Source organism: Globicephala melas, chromosome 5 (genome assembly GCF_963455315.2).
Source record: "Globicephala melas chromosome 5, mGloMel1.2, whole genome shotgun sequence".
Taxonomy (NCBI): domain Eukaryota; kingdom Metazoa; phylum Chordata; class Mammalia; order Artiodactyla; family Delphinidae; genus Globicephala; species Globicephala melas.
The window spans coordinates 84,999,147-85,015,854 of NC_083318.1; the positions used below are offsets into that span (position 1 = coordinate 84,999,147).

Consider the following 16,708-nt stretch of genomic DNA (forward strand, 5'->3'; position numbering starts at 1 on the left):
AAATAAATAAAATTACTTCGAAGCTGCTCCTTTGTATGTATGCAAAGATGTAGTCACTAGGGCCTCTGACATACTGCTCCTCTGGGTGCAAAAGGGAGGTTTGATTTGTCTCCCATTAATCTAATCTCTTCTAATTCTCCAGAGTAAATATTCCCTCAGGCAAAATCTCACAAACACCAGTGAAAGCTGACATCCAGCTGTTAGTCACCAGTAGTACCGTATTTGTTGGTTACAGGCAGCATCTTTTCTGACTGGTTGATCTCCATGCCATATGGTTGTTAAATATTTTGACGTTCACACATCTCACTGTTCTCCAATCCAAGGCTTTATTTAAGCATGTAAATTCCCAGTACATTTAAATAAGGGTCTCAGTGAAGGACTTTCAGTTAATGCTGTATTTGGCAACAACGGACACTAAGCCAATTTACTATTCTAAACCAAGGACTAGAAAGAGTGCATGCAGAGTATTGGTCATATTTGTTTATAGGATACATGTGACCTAATAAAATCAGTAAATAGTCTCTCCTAAAAGTTGTTGTTTGATCCCTCATTGATTGAAGTTTGAGGGCTTTCTTTTTCTTTCTGTTTTGTATTTCTCTAAATTGAATTTTGATGAGCCTGTTCTGAATCCTGGAAATACTTTCCCCTGTTATTACACAGTGATATAACGTGTATTTGTAGGAGCCACAGATAAGAGGCATTTGAGAAATTGATTTAAAGATGTTACTGCTGCCATTTGTTTATGAGTTTATTGAAGAAAGCCTGGCGTCATATGGATTTCTGCCATATCAAGAATTATTTTGTTTTTAAAAAGTTCAAATGACGTAGCTGCATAATAGATCATTTTTGTGATCTTTCCTCAGTCCCTTTGAAAGATATTGGAAATAAATAAAATCTAATTAGAACAAAAAGACCGAGCAATACTTAGGCTCAGCTTTTCAGTACAGCAATGTCAGCTTTATAATTATTTTAAAGTATCAAAACAATTTGTCTTCATGTCATTACAATAACTTAACCATTAATTAGTGTTCATCGGCCACTTTCCACCTCTCTAAAATCTCATCATATGGAAAGATTCTGTTTTATAATGAAATTTCTACTTAGATATCTGGATTAATTAAAATAAAAGAGAAAATGGGTATGTAATAAAATAATAGAATCTGGTCAATTTTTTAATGAAGCTAATGTTTTAAGTTCTCAATACTCTCTTTTTATTCAAGCCCAGAAGAATATTTTAAAAATATTGTCAAAACCACTTACAAATCCTGGTTTCCTTTTGATGTTATTTCCTGGTGAACAACAGAAATGTAAGGTATCAGCTTCCACTGTAATTATCTGTCAGTATTTTATCACACATGGTAGATGATGAGTTTTTCAAGAAAAGGGCTTGTGCTCTGTATCCCCTGGGGTTCACAGTAACTTGCACATGACAGGCACTCAATTTGAATGGACGCATGAATTTCACAATACACTTCTTTTGCTTGGGCAAGCAAAAATCAATGAGGTTGCTTTAATTTTTTCTTCCCAGCTACGACATTCAGGAAACATTGACCATAGAAACTCACTTCCCTAATGGGTATTCCTATTCATATTTCTGGAATAGTTGCTGTTATAGGCAGCAATAATTTTAGAAATGTCAAAAACAAATTACAGCAAGGCCAAACACTGGGATACAGGTCAGATCCGTCTGTTCACAGTTTGGTTTGAAAAACTTTCCCGAGTTTAAAAAAAAGTGACCTATCAGGAAGCCCAAAATTGACCAATTTTCCCAGCATTTTTTGTAGTTTAAGTTAGCATCAAAGTTGTCTTCTCACAACCTCTTCAGACAAGTGTCAACTCCCTGGCCCCATTACAGACCCAAGGGGGTTCCACAATCGTGAAACATCAAAAGAAGCTATCCGAAATGCTCATTTTATAATGTTAAGTGAATAAATCAGTATACATTCTAAATAGAATATATAGGAACTTCCCTGGTGGCACAGTGGTTAAGAATCCGCCTGCCAACGCAGGGGACACAGATTCGAGCCCTGGTCTGGGAAGATCCCACATGCCATGGACCAACTAAGCCTGTGTGCCATAACTACTGAGCCTACGTGCCACAACTACTGAAGCCTGTGCGTCTAGAGCCCATGCTCCGCAACAAGAGAAGCCACTGCAATGAGAAGCCCACGCACCACAACGAAGAGTAGGCCCTGCTCGCTGCAACTAGAAAAAGCCCACACGCAGCAACAAAGACCCAAACGCAGCCAAAAATAAATTTAAAAATTTAAATAAATAAATAAATAAATAGAATATATAATATGAATGCAGTTTGTAAAACAAAACTGTCATGCATTTATACATATAGAAGACAGATGGGAGACACATACACATATATATTAATAATTGCTATCTCTAGGTGGAAAAAATATCAGTAATTTTTATTTTCTTCTTTATTTTTTCTTTTTTCAACAAATGTATTTGTAAATTTTGTAGATTTGTAGATTATTTATAAATAAACATATATGCCTTTTGTAAAACTTTAAATGCATGCACAAATCATCTATAATATGATATCCAGGTTTTTTTAGATGTATATACATGTGTGTGTGTATTTGTATAGTATATACAATAAATCTGAAGAAAATTATCCAAAAAAAAGTCAAACAATGTTCTAGACTCTTTTCCAAGGACTTTAACATAAATCTCAGCCACACAATAACGTACATATATCCAGTCTACATCATAAACTTATCACTATTTTTAACCTTTTTACAGATGAGAAAACTGATGACCTTGCCCAAGTTCATATCACAGGGTAATGACAAAATCCAACTGGAACTCTCTCAAACTCCTTCCCTGCCTTCTTTCTAGTACCTCATGTCCCTTACATTGTTGGATGCCTATCGATGGGATAAAATGAAGACCCAAAGTTAGAATCAAAGAGAAGCTTCACCTGGCACTTTACCTACTGCTTATTTTAACAGTTTGCTAGAGGCTCTCCCTCAAGGATTTTGATCTTTCTGATTTACTACTTACTATTTTACTCCTCCCCCCAAATTTGAACTGCATCATAATCCATACAGTCAAGTAGTTATAGGGTATTAATTTATTTAGTAAAAGTAAGTTTAAATGAAAGTAACTTATTTAATAAAATCTTGAATTCATTGAGTTACTAACTTGAATTCCTTATAAGTTAACAAATAACGCCTACCCAATTCTACTTCTGGTTGCCTCTTTCTTCTACTTCCATCTCTAAGAAATCTTTCATTAAATGTTTATTTAATCTCTGTGAAATTATAATTCTTCCCTTCTGTCTGAGCCACAAGTTTATCCCTATCTTGACATCAAAACTCTACACTTCACAACCTCTCAAATTCTATCTCAATATTTCCCTGAATGTTTCCCAATAAATGTCTTGGTTTTGAATCTCCCTTTGCCATTATAACAAAGAAAAACATTCAAGAGAGATTCTGTTCTTTCTCATACTTTCTCTATGAAGTATCATGTTATCCTTCTTTTAAGGTACTTTCTGGTTCTTCTAAATATTTCTAGTACTATTTCTCTAAATCAGTTTTTATTTTCTTTTTATCATTAACTCCATTCTCCTTCCCCATGCACAGTCTAAAATTTGTAATCTCTAGGATGATGTCACTCTTTACCATTTCTCTGCCCACCAGCACACACCCAATCCACATTCCTACACCAGTTTGCTTGCACCAGTTACTAAAGGCTACTGCTCTGATTCTCATGGAAGGGGCTGGCTCTCAGAATAACTTGGGGACAATTTCAAAACTGCAGAACCATCCATCTATCATCATTTCTCAAATACCATCTAATATTAACTTCAGTTCATAAAAAGGTGAAAAAAATACCATAAACATAATAAGGGATAAACTAAGCACTATTTTAAAGAACTATTCTCAGCGTATTAGTACTCTTTCTTTATGTTTCTGATATCTATGTCAATTTAAATCACGCTGCATTTTCTTTAGGATTCCAAGAGTAGTGAATCAGATTTACCAACTAATTTAGGCCAACCTGGCTTAGAAATGCTTTTTTTTAAATTGTAGAAAATCAAAAACAAGAAGTAACTACCTTCACTTCACAAATGTTAAAGAGAAATGTGAAAACAAACAAACACAACAAGACAGAACCAAAAACCCATCTTGGAAAGTAGGAATAAAGAAGGAATGAACAAAAAATATAGCATCATCTCCTAAAGTCTTAAGGATTGCGGGGAGAGTAGGGGGCAGAGAAAGGAGAAAAAACTATTTTTTTAAGGAATGAAGTAATATATTCCAAAGGGTAAGGAAATGAGCAGACTATAAGAAATATTAAGAGGACTTAAAATCAAAATAGCTGAGGGAAATTCCAAAGGCTTTTAAATAACTTAGAGAAGGAAATACCATTTAAAGTACATCTTCAATGCAAACTGTGAAGAAAAGATGTTTTTTATAGCAACTCTCCATAAATTTACGACACAAATATATACCTACGTCTGTAAGAATACAGTGGATTAAAAATTAAATAGCACATGGAACTATCATTTACAGAGTGGACTTTAAAGTTTTATTTGGTTTAATCAAGGAAATGTGAATTTAAAACTACAATGAGGTACCACTAGACACCTGTGTGAATAGCTAAAATTCAAAAGACAAATAATATCAAAGGTTGGCAAAGATGTAGAGTAACTAGAATTCTCATACAACGCTAGAGAGAATGCAAAATAGTACACACACTTGGAAAACAGTTTGGAAGTTTCTTATAAAGTTACCATAAAGCCCAGTAATCCCACTCCTAGAAGTAAAAACTTATGTCCACACAAATACGTGTATATGAATATTCATAGCAGTTTTATTCATAATATTTATTTCATTTCTGCCCCAAGTGGATACCCAAAGTTAGAATCAGACTCCAGAGGTTTTAAAGGTTTAGTGCTCCACAAGACTGCCCTCACTTCAGACACTAGCTGCAAGTTCGGGGGCTACCCACACTTATTCTAATTATTCTAATTCATGAGAACAGCTCATGGAATTCATAGAAAGTACTTTGCTTATGAGTACGGTTTTATTATAAAGGATACAATTTAGGAATCTTTAAACATAAGAGATACTTATGGCAAGGTCTGGGAGGGTCCAGGATGGGGAGCTTCCATGCCTTCTGCCAGTGGAGTCAGGAACCATCACCATCCCAACACATCAATGTGTTCACCAAATAGGAAGCTATACCAAACCTCATGGCCAGAGTTTTATCAAAATTTCATTATGTTGGCATGACTGATTAAATATTGGCCACATGACTGAACTCAATCTCTGGCTCCCCTTCCATCCTTGAAGGTTAGGAGCTAAAACATCCAACCCATTGATCATGTGCTAGTCCATTCTGGTGACCAGTCCCCACCCTGATGCTATCTTGGGTCCCCCCCAACATGAGTCACCTCATTAACGTAACAAAGACATTCTTATCACATAAGGAATTCCAGGATTTTTTAATCTCTGTTCCAGAAACTGTGGACAAAGACCGTATATATTCCATCATACCACAATACCTAAAACCCCAAATCAATCAGGGAATTGCCCATCAATCAGGGAATGGATAAACTAAATCATGGTATATCCACATGATACAGTATTTCTGAGCAATAAAGAAAAGAAAAAACTACTGATAAATGCAACAATAGCATGAACCTCAAAAGCGATAATGTTAAAGAATAAAGCTAGACATAAGACTATATACCCTACGATTCTATTAATATGAAATTCTAGAAAACAAAGAACTATAGAACTATAGTGATGGGCGTATGTGTGTGGAGGGGGCAGGGTTGGAAAGGTATGGGATTTAGTGTAAAAAAGAAGGATGTAATTTTGCAGAGAAATAGAAATATTCTTATCTGGATTGTAGTAGTACTTACATAGCTGTATTATATTTGTCAAGACTCTACACTTGTTATGAGCAAATTTATTGGGTATAAATTTTACCTAAATAAAGCTGATATTCATTTTTTTAAGTTATTGTTTTAGAAGATGCTATCCAGCGTCATAGACTAGAAAATAAACATTTTTGATCCTCTTTTCTGAAAAGAAGTAAAAGCCTAAATGTTACTAACCTAAATCAACATCAGTAAAGATGAGAATTAACTTGTTTTTAAGTATAAATAGATTAGAAAATATGAACAGCACAGTACTGATTATGCACAAAGGAAAGTGTACTTTGCACAACATACCCAAGCAACACATAGTGACTCAGCAGTTAAATATGGCAAAGTAGCAAAATAAAATTAGACTTTATTTAAATGCATTAATTACCATATGTCATGGTAAGATTTACATGAATAGAAATAAGCAATAAAAATCAGTGAAAATAAAAGCATATGTCTCAAAGGGAAAATCTTGACATGGGTCTTGGCAATGATTTTTTGGATATGACACCTAAAGCACAAGCAACAAAGTCAAAAATAAACAAGGGGATTACATCAAACTAAAAAGCTTCTGCATAACAAAAGAAATGATTAACAAAATGAAAAGACAAGCCATGGAATAGGAAAAAATATTTTCAAAGCATACATCTGATAAGGGCTTAATATCCAAAATATAGAACTCATACAACTCAATAATGAAAGAACAAATAATCCAATTAAAAAATTGGCAAAGGACCTGAACAGACATTTTTTCTGAAGATGACATACAAATGACCAATAGGTACATGATAAGGTGTTCAACATTACTAATAATTAGGGAAATACAAATCAAAACCACAATGAGATATCACTTCATGCCTGTTAGAATGGCTATCATAAAAAAGACAAGTGATAACAAATGCTGGCAAGGATGTGGGGAAAAGGGAACCCTTGTTCACTTGGTAGGATTGTAAGTTGGTGAAACCACTAAGGAGAACAATATGGAGGTTCCTCAAAAAATTAAAAATAGAACTACCATAGGATCCAGCAATTCTACTTCTCGGTGTATATCTAAAGGAAATGAAAACACTATGATGAAGAGATATCTGCACCCCCATGTTCATAGCATCATTATTTACAATAGTCAAGACATGGAAACAACCTAAGTGTGCATCAATAAATGAATGGATAAAGAAGTTGTGGTATATATATATACCACAGAGAAAGGAGAAAAAACTATTTTTTTAAGTAATGAAGTAATATATTCCAAAGGGTAAGGAAATGAGCAGACTATAACTCAGCCATTAAAAAAACAAGGAAATCCTACCATTTGTGACTACATGGATGGACCTTGAGGGCATTATGTTAAGTGAAATGTCAGACAAAGACAAATATTGTATCATCCCACAATATGTGGGATCTTAAAAAAAAAAAAAACTCATAGAAAAAGAGATAGATTTGTGATTATCAGAGGTAGAAGAACTGGGAGGGAGGGGAAACTGGATGAAGGTGGTCAAAAGGTACAAACTTCCTGTTATTAGATAAGTAGGTACTAGGGATAGATAATACACAACATGACAGCTATAATTAACACTGCTATTAGTATATATGAAATTTGTTGAGAGTGGATCCTAAGAGTTCTCATTACAAGGAAAAAAAAAATTTTTTGTATCTATATGAGATGATGAATGTTAACTAAACTTACTGTGATAATCATTTCACAATATTTGTAAGTCGGATCATTATGCTGTACAACTTAAATTCATATAGTCTGTGTGTCAATTATATCTCAATAAAACTGGAAAAAATTTAAATTAAAAGAACATACTAGCGCTTTTGTTTGTTTTTGTTTAATTTGTGGACAAAGATTTCTAGATAGGTGTAAAAATAAATCCTCATTTGCAATAAGAACTCATTGTTCAGTATGAGTTTTGATACAGATAAAAAGGAACATGATACCTAAAAGAGAATCAAGTGATGGAGGTGTATTGATAAACATAAAGATTGCTTCCAGGACTATAGAGCTGATAATTTCATTCATATTTTAAGCTTTTAAATTATCAGCTGTATTGATTTAGTACTCTAATTTTAGTGTTGACATGAAACAAAGATGGCTTCTTTTTTTAGGCTTTTATCTTGAACACAGTGTCTGGATTTTAAAAAGGATGTCAAATTCAGAACCAGGCAGATCCACCTCCTGACCCTAAACATGTCCTAAGGTAAATCGCTTGAGGAAATTGGATCCCATAGATTACAGGCGGAGAATTCTGAAGTGTGTCCATATTCCGCTGGGGATCAAAGAAGTCTAACTAAAAGAATTGTGTTTATTACATTACAGATTGCCTGGTTACTAAGAGAGGGGAGGCTGCCTTCAGAATCTTACATGAGCATCTCTGAAGATGGAACCTTACCTTTATATTTGTTATACAGGGCTAACTCACATGACAACTTTTTTTTGAAAGGGCTATTTTATCTTGAAGATTATTAGTTTGGAGGAACTAAGGTGATTGGCAGTAGAAAGAATCAGAACATGTGAAATTCCTTAAAAATTTATTGACAAATAATTTTGCCTATTTTACACATAAAAAAAACTTTAAAAAACATATCTCTGATGATGATGAAGTGTTTGTTTTGTTTTGTTTACTAGTTTTGTTATTGCTTTGTGATATAAAATTTGTTTGGAGCAAGTGAAGAAATACTTTATTATCACTGACCATTTTTATTAAGCCCAGCAGTCACATAGGCATCTCTAAAGCAGATAAAAATAAATCTTTGGTCTACTCATATTTAAATGTTATTAAGGTGATAGAGATGGGAGATTGTTAATTGCCCCCAACAAGAAGAGCCATGAACACTCTTTGTTCAATTTCAAGCACCTCATTACTAGATATTTGCAGACTTCTAATAAAAAGCAGTCAGAAGGGCTAAAGGCTAAAGTGATTCATTCATATGAAAAGGTCAAAAGAACATCATGGAAGGCACACAATTAATCTGCATTAATCTGGTCTCAGGTTATTTAAAATCAGCGTTTTGTGGAAGTCAGGGAAAACCTGGACTTTGACACAGTCTATGCATGAATGAGTTTGCATTTATGATGATCAAGGGTTACTGAGTATCATTAAGATGGATAGTTTTTTTTTTTTTTTTAAACATCTTTATTGGAGCATAATTGCTTTACAATGGTATGTTAGTTTCAGCTTCACAACAAAATGAATCAGTTATATATATACATATGTTCCCATATCTCTTCCCGCTTGCGTCACCCTCCCTCCCACCCTCCCTATCCCACCCCTCCAGGCGGTCACACAGCACCGAGCTGATCTCCCTGTGCTATGCGGCTGCTTCCCACTAGCTATCTACCTTACGTTTGGTAGTGTATACATGTCCATGCCTCTTTATTGCTTTGTCACCGTTTACCCTTCCCCCTCCCCATAGCCTCAAGTCCATTCTCTAGTAAGTCTGTGTCTTTATTCCTGTTTCACCTCTAGGTTTTTCATGACATTTTTTTTTTCTTAAATTCCATATATATGTGTTAGCATACGGTATTTGTCTCTCTCTTTCTGACTTACTTCACTCTGTATGACAGACTCTAGGTCTATCCACCTCATTACAAATAGCTCAATTTCATCTCTTTTTATGGCTGAGTAATACTCCATTGTATATATGTGCCACATCTTCTTTATCCATTCATCCGATGATGGACACTTAGGTTGTTTCCATCTCTGGGCTATTGTAAATAGAGCTGCAATGAACATTTTGGTACATGACTCTTTTTGAATTATGGTTTTCTCAGGGTATATGCCCAGTAGTGGGATTGCTGGGTCATATGGTAGTTCTATTTGTAGCTTTTTAAGGAACCTCCATACTGTTCTCCACAGTGGCTGTATCAATTTACATTCCCACCAACAGTGTAAGAGGGTTCCCTTTTCTCCACACCCTCTCCAGCATTTATTGTTTCTAGATTTTTTGATGATGGCCATTCTGACTGGTGTGAGATGATATCTCATTGTAGTTTTGATTTGCATTTCTCTAATGATTAGTGATGTTGAGCATTCTTTCATGTGTTTGTTGGCACTCTGTATATCTTCTTTGGAGAAATGTCTATTTAGGTCTTCTGCCCATTTTTGGATTGGGTTGTTTGTTCTTTTGTTATTAAGCTGCATGAGCTGCTTATAAATTTTGGAGATTAATCCTTTGTCAGTTGCTTCATTTGCAAATATTTTCTCCCATTCTGAGGGTTGTCTTTTGGTCTTCTTTATGGTTTCCTTTGCTGCACAAAAGCTTTTAAGTTTCATTAGGTCCCATTTGTTTACTTTTGTTTTTATTTCCATTTCTCTAGGAGGTGGGTCAAAAAGGATCTTGCTGTGATTTATGTCATAGAGTGTTCTGCCTATGTTTTCCTCTAAGAGTTTGATAGTTTCTGGCCTTACATTTAGGTCTTTAATCCATTTTGAGCTTATTTTTGTGTATGGTGTTAGGGAGTGATCTAATCTCATACTTTTACATGTAGCTGTCCAGTTTTCCCAGCACCACTTATTGAATAGGCTGTCCTTTCTCCACTGTACATTTCTGCCTCCTTTGTCAAAGATAAGGTGACCATATGTGCGTGGGTTTATCTCTGGGCTTTCTATCCTGTTCCATTGATCTATCTTTCTGTTTTTGTGCCAGTACCATACTGTCTTGATTACTGTAGCTTTGTAGTATAGTCTGAAGTCAGGAAGCCTGATTCCTCCAGCTCCATTTTTCGTTCTCAAAATTGCTTTGGCTATTCGGGGTCTTTTGTGTTTCCATACAAATTGTGAGATTTTTTGTTCTAGTTCTGTGAAAAATGCCAGTGGTAGTTTGATAGGGATTGCATTGAATCTGTAGATTGCTTTGGGTAGTAGAGTCATTTTCACAATGTTGATTCTTCCAATCCAAGAACATGGTATATCTCTCCATCTATTTGTATCATTTTTAATTTCTTTCATCAGTGTCTTATAATTTTCTGCATACAGGTCTTTTGTCTCCTTAGGTAGGTTTATTCCTAGGTATTTTATTCTTTTTGTTGCAATGGTAAATGGGAGTGTTTTCTTGATTTCACTTTCAGATTTTTCATCCTTAGTGTATAGGAATGCCAGAGATTTCTGTGCATTAATTTTGTATCCTGCTACTTTACCAAATTCATTGATTAGCTCTAGAAGTTTTCTGGTAGCATCTTTAGGGTTCTGTATGTATAGTATCATGTCATCTGCAAACAGTGACAGCTTTACTTCTTCTTTTCCGATTTGGATTCCTTTTATTTCCTTTTCTTCTCTGATTGCTGTGGCTAAAACTTCCAAAACTATGTTGAATAAGAGTGGTGAGAGTGGGCAACCTTGTCTTGTTCCTGATCTTAGTGGAAATGCTTTCAGTTTTTCACCATTGAGGACGATGTTGGCTGTGGGTTTGTCATATATGGTCTTTATTATGTTGAGGAAAGTTCCCTCTATGCCTACTTTCTGCAGGGTTTTTATCATAAATGGGTGTTGAATTTTGTCAAAAGCTTTCTCTGCATCTATTGAGATGATCATATGGTTTTTCTCCTTCAGTTTGTTAATATGGTGTATCACGTTGATTGATTTGCGTATATTGAAGAATCCTTGCATTCCTGGAATAAACCCCACTTGATCATGGTGTATGATCCGTTTAATGTGCTGTTGGATTCTGTTTGCTAGTATTTTGTTGAGGATCTTTGCATCTATGTTCATCAGTGATATTGGCCTGTAGTTTTCTTTCTTTGTGACATCCTTGTCTGGTTTCGGTATCAGGGTGATGGTGGCCTCGTAGAATGAGTTGGGGAGTGTTCCTCCCTCTGCTATATTCTGGAAGAGTCTGAGAAGGATAGGTGATAGCTCTTCTCTAAATGTTTGATAGAATTCGCCTGTGAAGCCATCTGGTCCTGGGCTTTTGCTTGTTGGAAGATTTTTAATCCCAGTTTCAATTTCAGTGCTTGTGATTGGTCTGTTCATATTTTCTATTTCTTCCTGATTCAGTCTTGGCAGGTTGTGCCTTTCTAAGAATTTGTCCATTTCTTCCAGGTTGTCCATTTTATTGGCATAGAGTCGCTTGTAGTAATCTCTCATGATCTTTTGTATTTCTGCAGTGTCAGTCGTTACTTCTCCTTTTTCATTTCTAATTCTATTGATTTGAGTCTTCTCCCTTTTTTTCTTGATGAGTCTGGCTAATGGTTTATCAATTTTGTTTATCCTTTCAAAGAACCAGCTTTTAGTTTTATTGATCTTTGCTATCGTTTCCTTCATTTCTTTTTCATTTATTTCTGATCTGATTTTTATGATTTCTTTCCTCCTGCTAACTTTGGGGTTTTTTTGTTCTTCTTTCTCTAATTGCTTTAGGTGCAAGGTTAGGTTGTTTATTCGAGATGTTTCCTGTTTCTTAAGGTAAGATTGTATTGCTATAAACTTCCCTCTTAGAACTGCTTTTGCTGCATCCCATAGATTTTGAGTCGTCGTGTCTCCATTGTCATTTGTTTCTAGGTATTTTTTGATCTCCCCTTTGATTTCTTCAGTGATCACTTCGTTATTAAGTAGTGTATTGTTTAGCCTCCATGTGTTTGTATTTTTTACAGATCTTCTCCTGTGATTGATATCGAGTCTCATAGCCTTGTGGTCGGAAAAGATACTTGATACAATTTCAATTTTCTTAAATTTACCAAGGCTAGATTTGTGACCCAAGATATGATCTATCCTGGAGAATGTTCCATGAGCACTTGAGAAAAATGTGTATTCTGTTGTTTTTGGATGGAATGTCCTATAAATATCAATTAACTCCATCTCATTTAATGTATCATTTAAAGCTTGTGTTTCCTTATTTATTTTCATTTTGGATGATCTGTCCATTGGTGAAAGTGGGGTGTTAAAGTCCCCTACTATGAATGTGTTACTGTCGATTTCCCCTTTTATGGTTGTCAGTATTTGCCTTATGTATTGAGGTGCACCTATGTTGGGTGCATAAATATTTACAATTGTTATATCTTCCTCTTGGATCGATCCCTTGATCATTATGTAGTGTCCTTCTTTGTCTCTTCTAATAGTCTTTGTTTTAAAGTCTATTTTGTCTGATATGAGAATTGCTACTCCAGCTTTCTTTTGGTTTCCATTTGCATGAAATACCTTTTTCCATCCCCTTACTTTCAGTCTGTATGTGTCTCTAGGTCTGAAGTGGGTCTCTTGTAGACAGCAAATATATGGGTCTTGTTTTTGTATCCATTCAGTCAATCTGTGTCTTTTGGTGGGAGCATTTAGTCCATTTACATTTAAGGTAATTATCGATATGTGTGTTCCCATTCCCATTTTTTTAATTGTTTTGGGTTTGTTATTGTAGGTCTTTTCCTTCTTTTGTGTTCCTTGCCTAGAGAAGTTCCTTTAGCAGTTGTTGTAGAGCTGGTTTGGTGGTGCTGAACTCTCTCAGCTTTTGCTTGTCTCTAAAGGTTTTAATTTCTCCATCAAATCTGAATGAGATCCTTGCTGGGTAGAGTAATCTTGGTTGTAGGTTTTTCTCCTTCAACACTTTCAATATGTCCTGCCACTCCCTTCTGGCTTGCAGAGTTTCTGCTGAAAGATCAGCTGTTAACCTTATGGGGATTCCCTTGTGTGTTATTTGTTGTTTTTCCCTTGCTGCTTTTAATATGTTTTCTTTGTATTTAATTTTTGACAGTTTGATTAATATGTGTCTTGGCGTATTTCTCCTTGGATTTATCCTGTATGGGACTCTCTGTGCTTCCTGGACTTGATTAACTATTTCCTTTCCCAAATTAGGGAAGTTTTCAACTATAATCTCTTCAAATATTTTCTCAGTCCCTTTCTTTTTCTCTTCTTCTTCTGGAACCCCTATAATTCGAATGTTGGTACGTTTAATGTTGTCCCAGAGGTCTCTGAGACTGTCCTCAGTTCTTTTCATTCTTTTTTCTTTATTCTGCTCTGCAGTAGTTATTTCCACTATTTTATCTTCCAGGTCACTTATCCGTTCTTCTGCCTCAGTTATTCTGCTATTGATCCCATCTAGAGTACTTTTAATTTCATTTATTGTGTTGTTCATCGTTGTTTGTTTCATCTTTAGTTCTTCTAGGTCCTTGTTAACTGATTCTTGCATTTTGTCCATTCTATTGTCCATTCTATCTCCAAGATTTCGGATCAACCTTACTATCATTATTCTGAATTCTTTTTCAGGTAGACTGCCTATTTCCTCTTCATTTGTTAGGTCTGATGGGTTTTTATCTTGCTCCTTCATCTGCGGTGTGTTTTTCTGTCTTTTCATTTTGCTTATCTTACTGTGTTTGGGGTCTCCTTTTTTGCAGGCTGAAGGTTCGTAGTTCCTGTTGTTTTTTGTGTCTGTCCCCAGTGGCTAAGTTTGGTTCAGTGGGTTGTGTAGGCTTCCTGGTGGAGGGTACTAGTGCCTGTGTTCTGGTGGATGAGGCTAGGTCTTGTCTTTCTGGTGGGCAGGTCCACGTCTGGTGGTGTGTTTTGGGGTGTCTGTAGACTTATTATGATTTTGGGCCGCCTCTCTGCTAATGGGTGGGGTTGTGTTCCTGTCTTGCTAGTTGTTTGGCATAGGATGTCCAGCACTGTAGCTTGCTGGTCGTTGAGTGAAGCTGGGTGCTGGCGTTGAGATGGAGATCTCTCGGAAATTTTTGCTGTTTGATATTATGTGCAGCTGGGAGGTCTCTTGTGGATCAGTGTCCTGAAGTTGGCTCTCCCACCTCAGAGGCACAGCACTGACTCCTGGCTGCAGCCCCAAGAGCCTTTCATCCACAGGGCTCCTTAATTTGGGATGATTGGTTGTCTATTCAGGTATTCCACAGATGCAGGGTATATCAAGTTGATTGTGGAGCTTTATTCCGCTGCTTCTGAGGCTGCTGGGAGAGATTTCCCTTTCTCTTCTTTGTTCTCACAGCTCCCAGGGGCTCAGCTTTGGATTTGGCCCCGCCTGTGCGTGTAGGTCGCCGGAGGGCGTCTGTTCTTTGCTCAGACAGGACGGGGTTAAAGGAGCCGCTGATTCGGAGGCTCTGGCTCACTCAGGCCCGGGGGTAGGGAGGGGCACGGAGTGTGGGGCGGGCCTGCGGCGGCAGAGGCCAGCGAGACGTTGCAGCCTGAGGCGCGCCTGTGCGTTCTCCCGGGGGAGTTGTCCCTGGATCCCGGGACCCTGGCAGTGGCGGGCTGCACAGGCTCCCCGGAAGGGCGTGTGGCTAGTGACCTGTGTTCGCACACAGGCCTCCCGGTGGCGGCAGCAGCGGCCCTAGCGTCTCATGTCTGTCTCTGGGCTCCGCACTTTTAGCCGCGGCTCGCGCCCGTCCCTGGAGCTCTCTCAAACAGCGTTCTTAATCCCCTCTCCTGGTGCACCAGGAAACAAAGAGGGACGTAAAAGTCTCTTGCCTCTTCAGCAGTTACAGACTTCTCCCCGGACTCTCTCCCGGCCAGCCGCGGTGCACTAACGCCCTACAGGCTGTGTTCACGCCGCCAACCTCAGTCCTGTCCCGGCGCTCCGACAAAAGCCGGAGCCTCAGCTCCCAGTCCCGCCCGCCCCGGCGGGCGAGCAGACAAGCCTCTCGGCTGGCGAGTTCCGGTCGGCCCGATCCTCTGCGCTGGAATCTGCCCGCTTTGCCTCCGCACCCCTGTTGCTGTGCTCTCCTCCGCGGCTCCCAAGCTCCCCCACTCCGCCTCCCGAAGTCTCCACCCGCGAAGGGGCTTCCTAGTGTGTGGACACTTTTCCTCCTTCACAGCTCTCTCCCGCTGGTGCAGGACCCGTCCCTATCCTTTTGTCTGTTTAGTTTTTTCTTTTGCCCTACCCAGGTACGTGGGGGGTTTCTTGCCTTTTGGGAGGTCTGAGGTCTTCTGCCAGCGTTCAGTAGATGCTCTGTAGGAGTTGTTCCACGCGTAGATGTATTTCTGGTGTATCTGTGGGGAGGAACGTGATCTCCGCGTCTTACTCTTCCGCCATCTTCCCGGAAGTCCAAGATGGATAGTTTTAAAAAGGCAAGATTGTCCATTCTGGATAATGTGGGGACAGAATAATAAATTAGTTGTGTCTTGTTATGTTTATTCCCCAATTTTGTACATACCAAAACAACAACAACAAAAAACCCTGTATTTTAATCACTTAACTCAGGGATGATTTTATGTCTAAAAAACTGGTTAATGCTAAACACATTCAAAATCAGCTAATGTAAATGGACAAATTCTTAGAAATGCACAACCTGCCAAGACTGAATCAGGAAGAAATAGAAAATATGAACAGACCAATCACAAACACTGAAATTGAAACTGTGATTTAAAATCTTCCAACAAACAAAGGCCCAGGACCAGATGGCTTCACAGGCGAATTCTATAAAACATTTAGAGAAGAGCTAACACCTATCCTTCTCAAACTCTTCCAAAATATAAAAGAGGGAAGAACACTCCCAAACTCATTCTACGAGGTCACCATCACCCTGATACCAAAACCAGACAAGGATGTCACAAAGAAAGAAAACTACAGGCCAATATCACTGATAAACATAAATGTAAAAATCCTCAGCAAAATACTAGCAAACAGAATCCAACAGCACATCAAAAGGATCAGACACCATGATCAAGTGGGGTTTATTCCAGGAATACAAGGATTCTTCAATATATGCAAATCAATCAATGTGATAAACCATATTAACAAACTGAAGGAGAAAAACCATATGATCATCTCAATAGATTCAGAGAAAGCTTTCGACAAAATTCAACACCCATTTATGATAAAAACCCTCCAGAAAGTAGGCATAGAGGGAACTTTCCTCAACATAATAAAGGTCATATATGACAAACC

At 37.4% G+C, this 16,708-nt stretch overlaps 1 non-coding gene across 1 annotated transcript; it reads left to right on the forward strand.

Annotated features, from left to right (window-relative positions):
- Window positions 1–7,707: 7,707 nt before the first annotated feature.
- LOC115865752 (small nucleolar RNA SNORA40) lies at window positions 7,708–7,833 on the forward strand. Its single transcript, XR_004044411.1, has one exon. It is a non-coding gene; the product is annotated as a small nucleolar RNA SNORA40 (small nucleolar RNA).
- The last annotated feature ends 8,875 nt before the right edge of the window (window positions 7,834–16,708 follow it).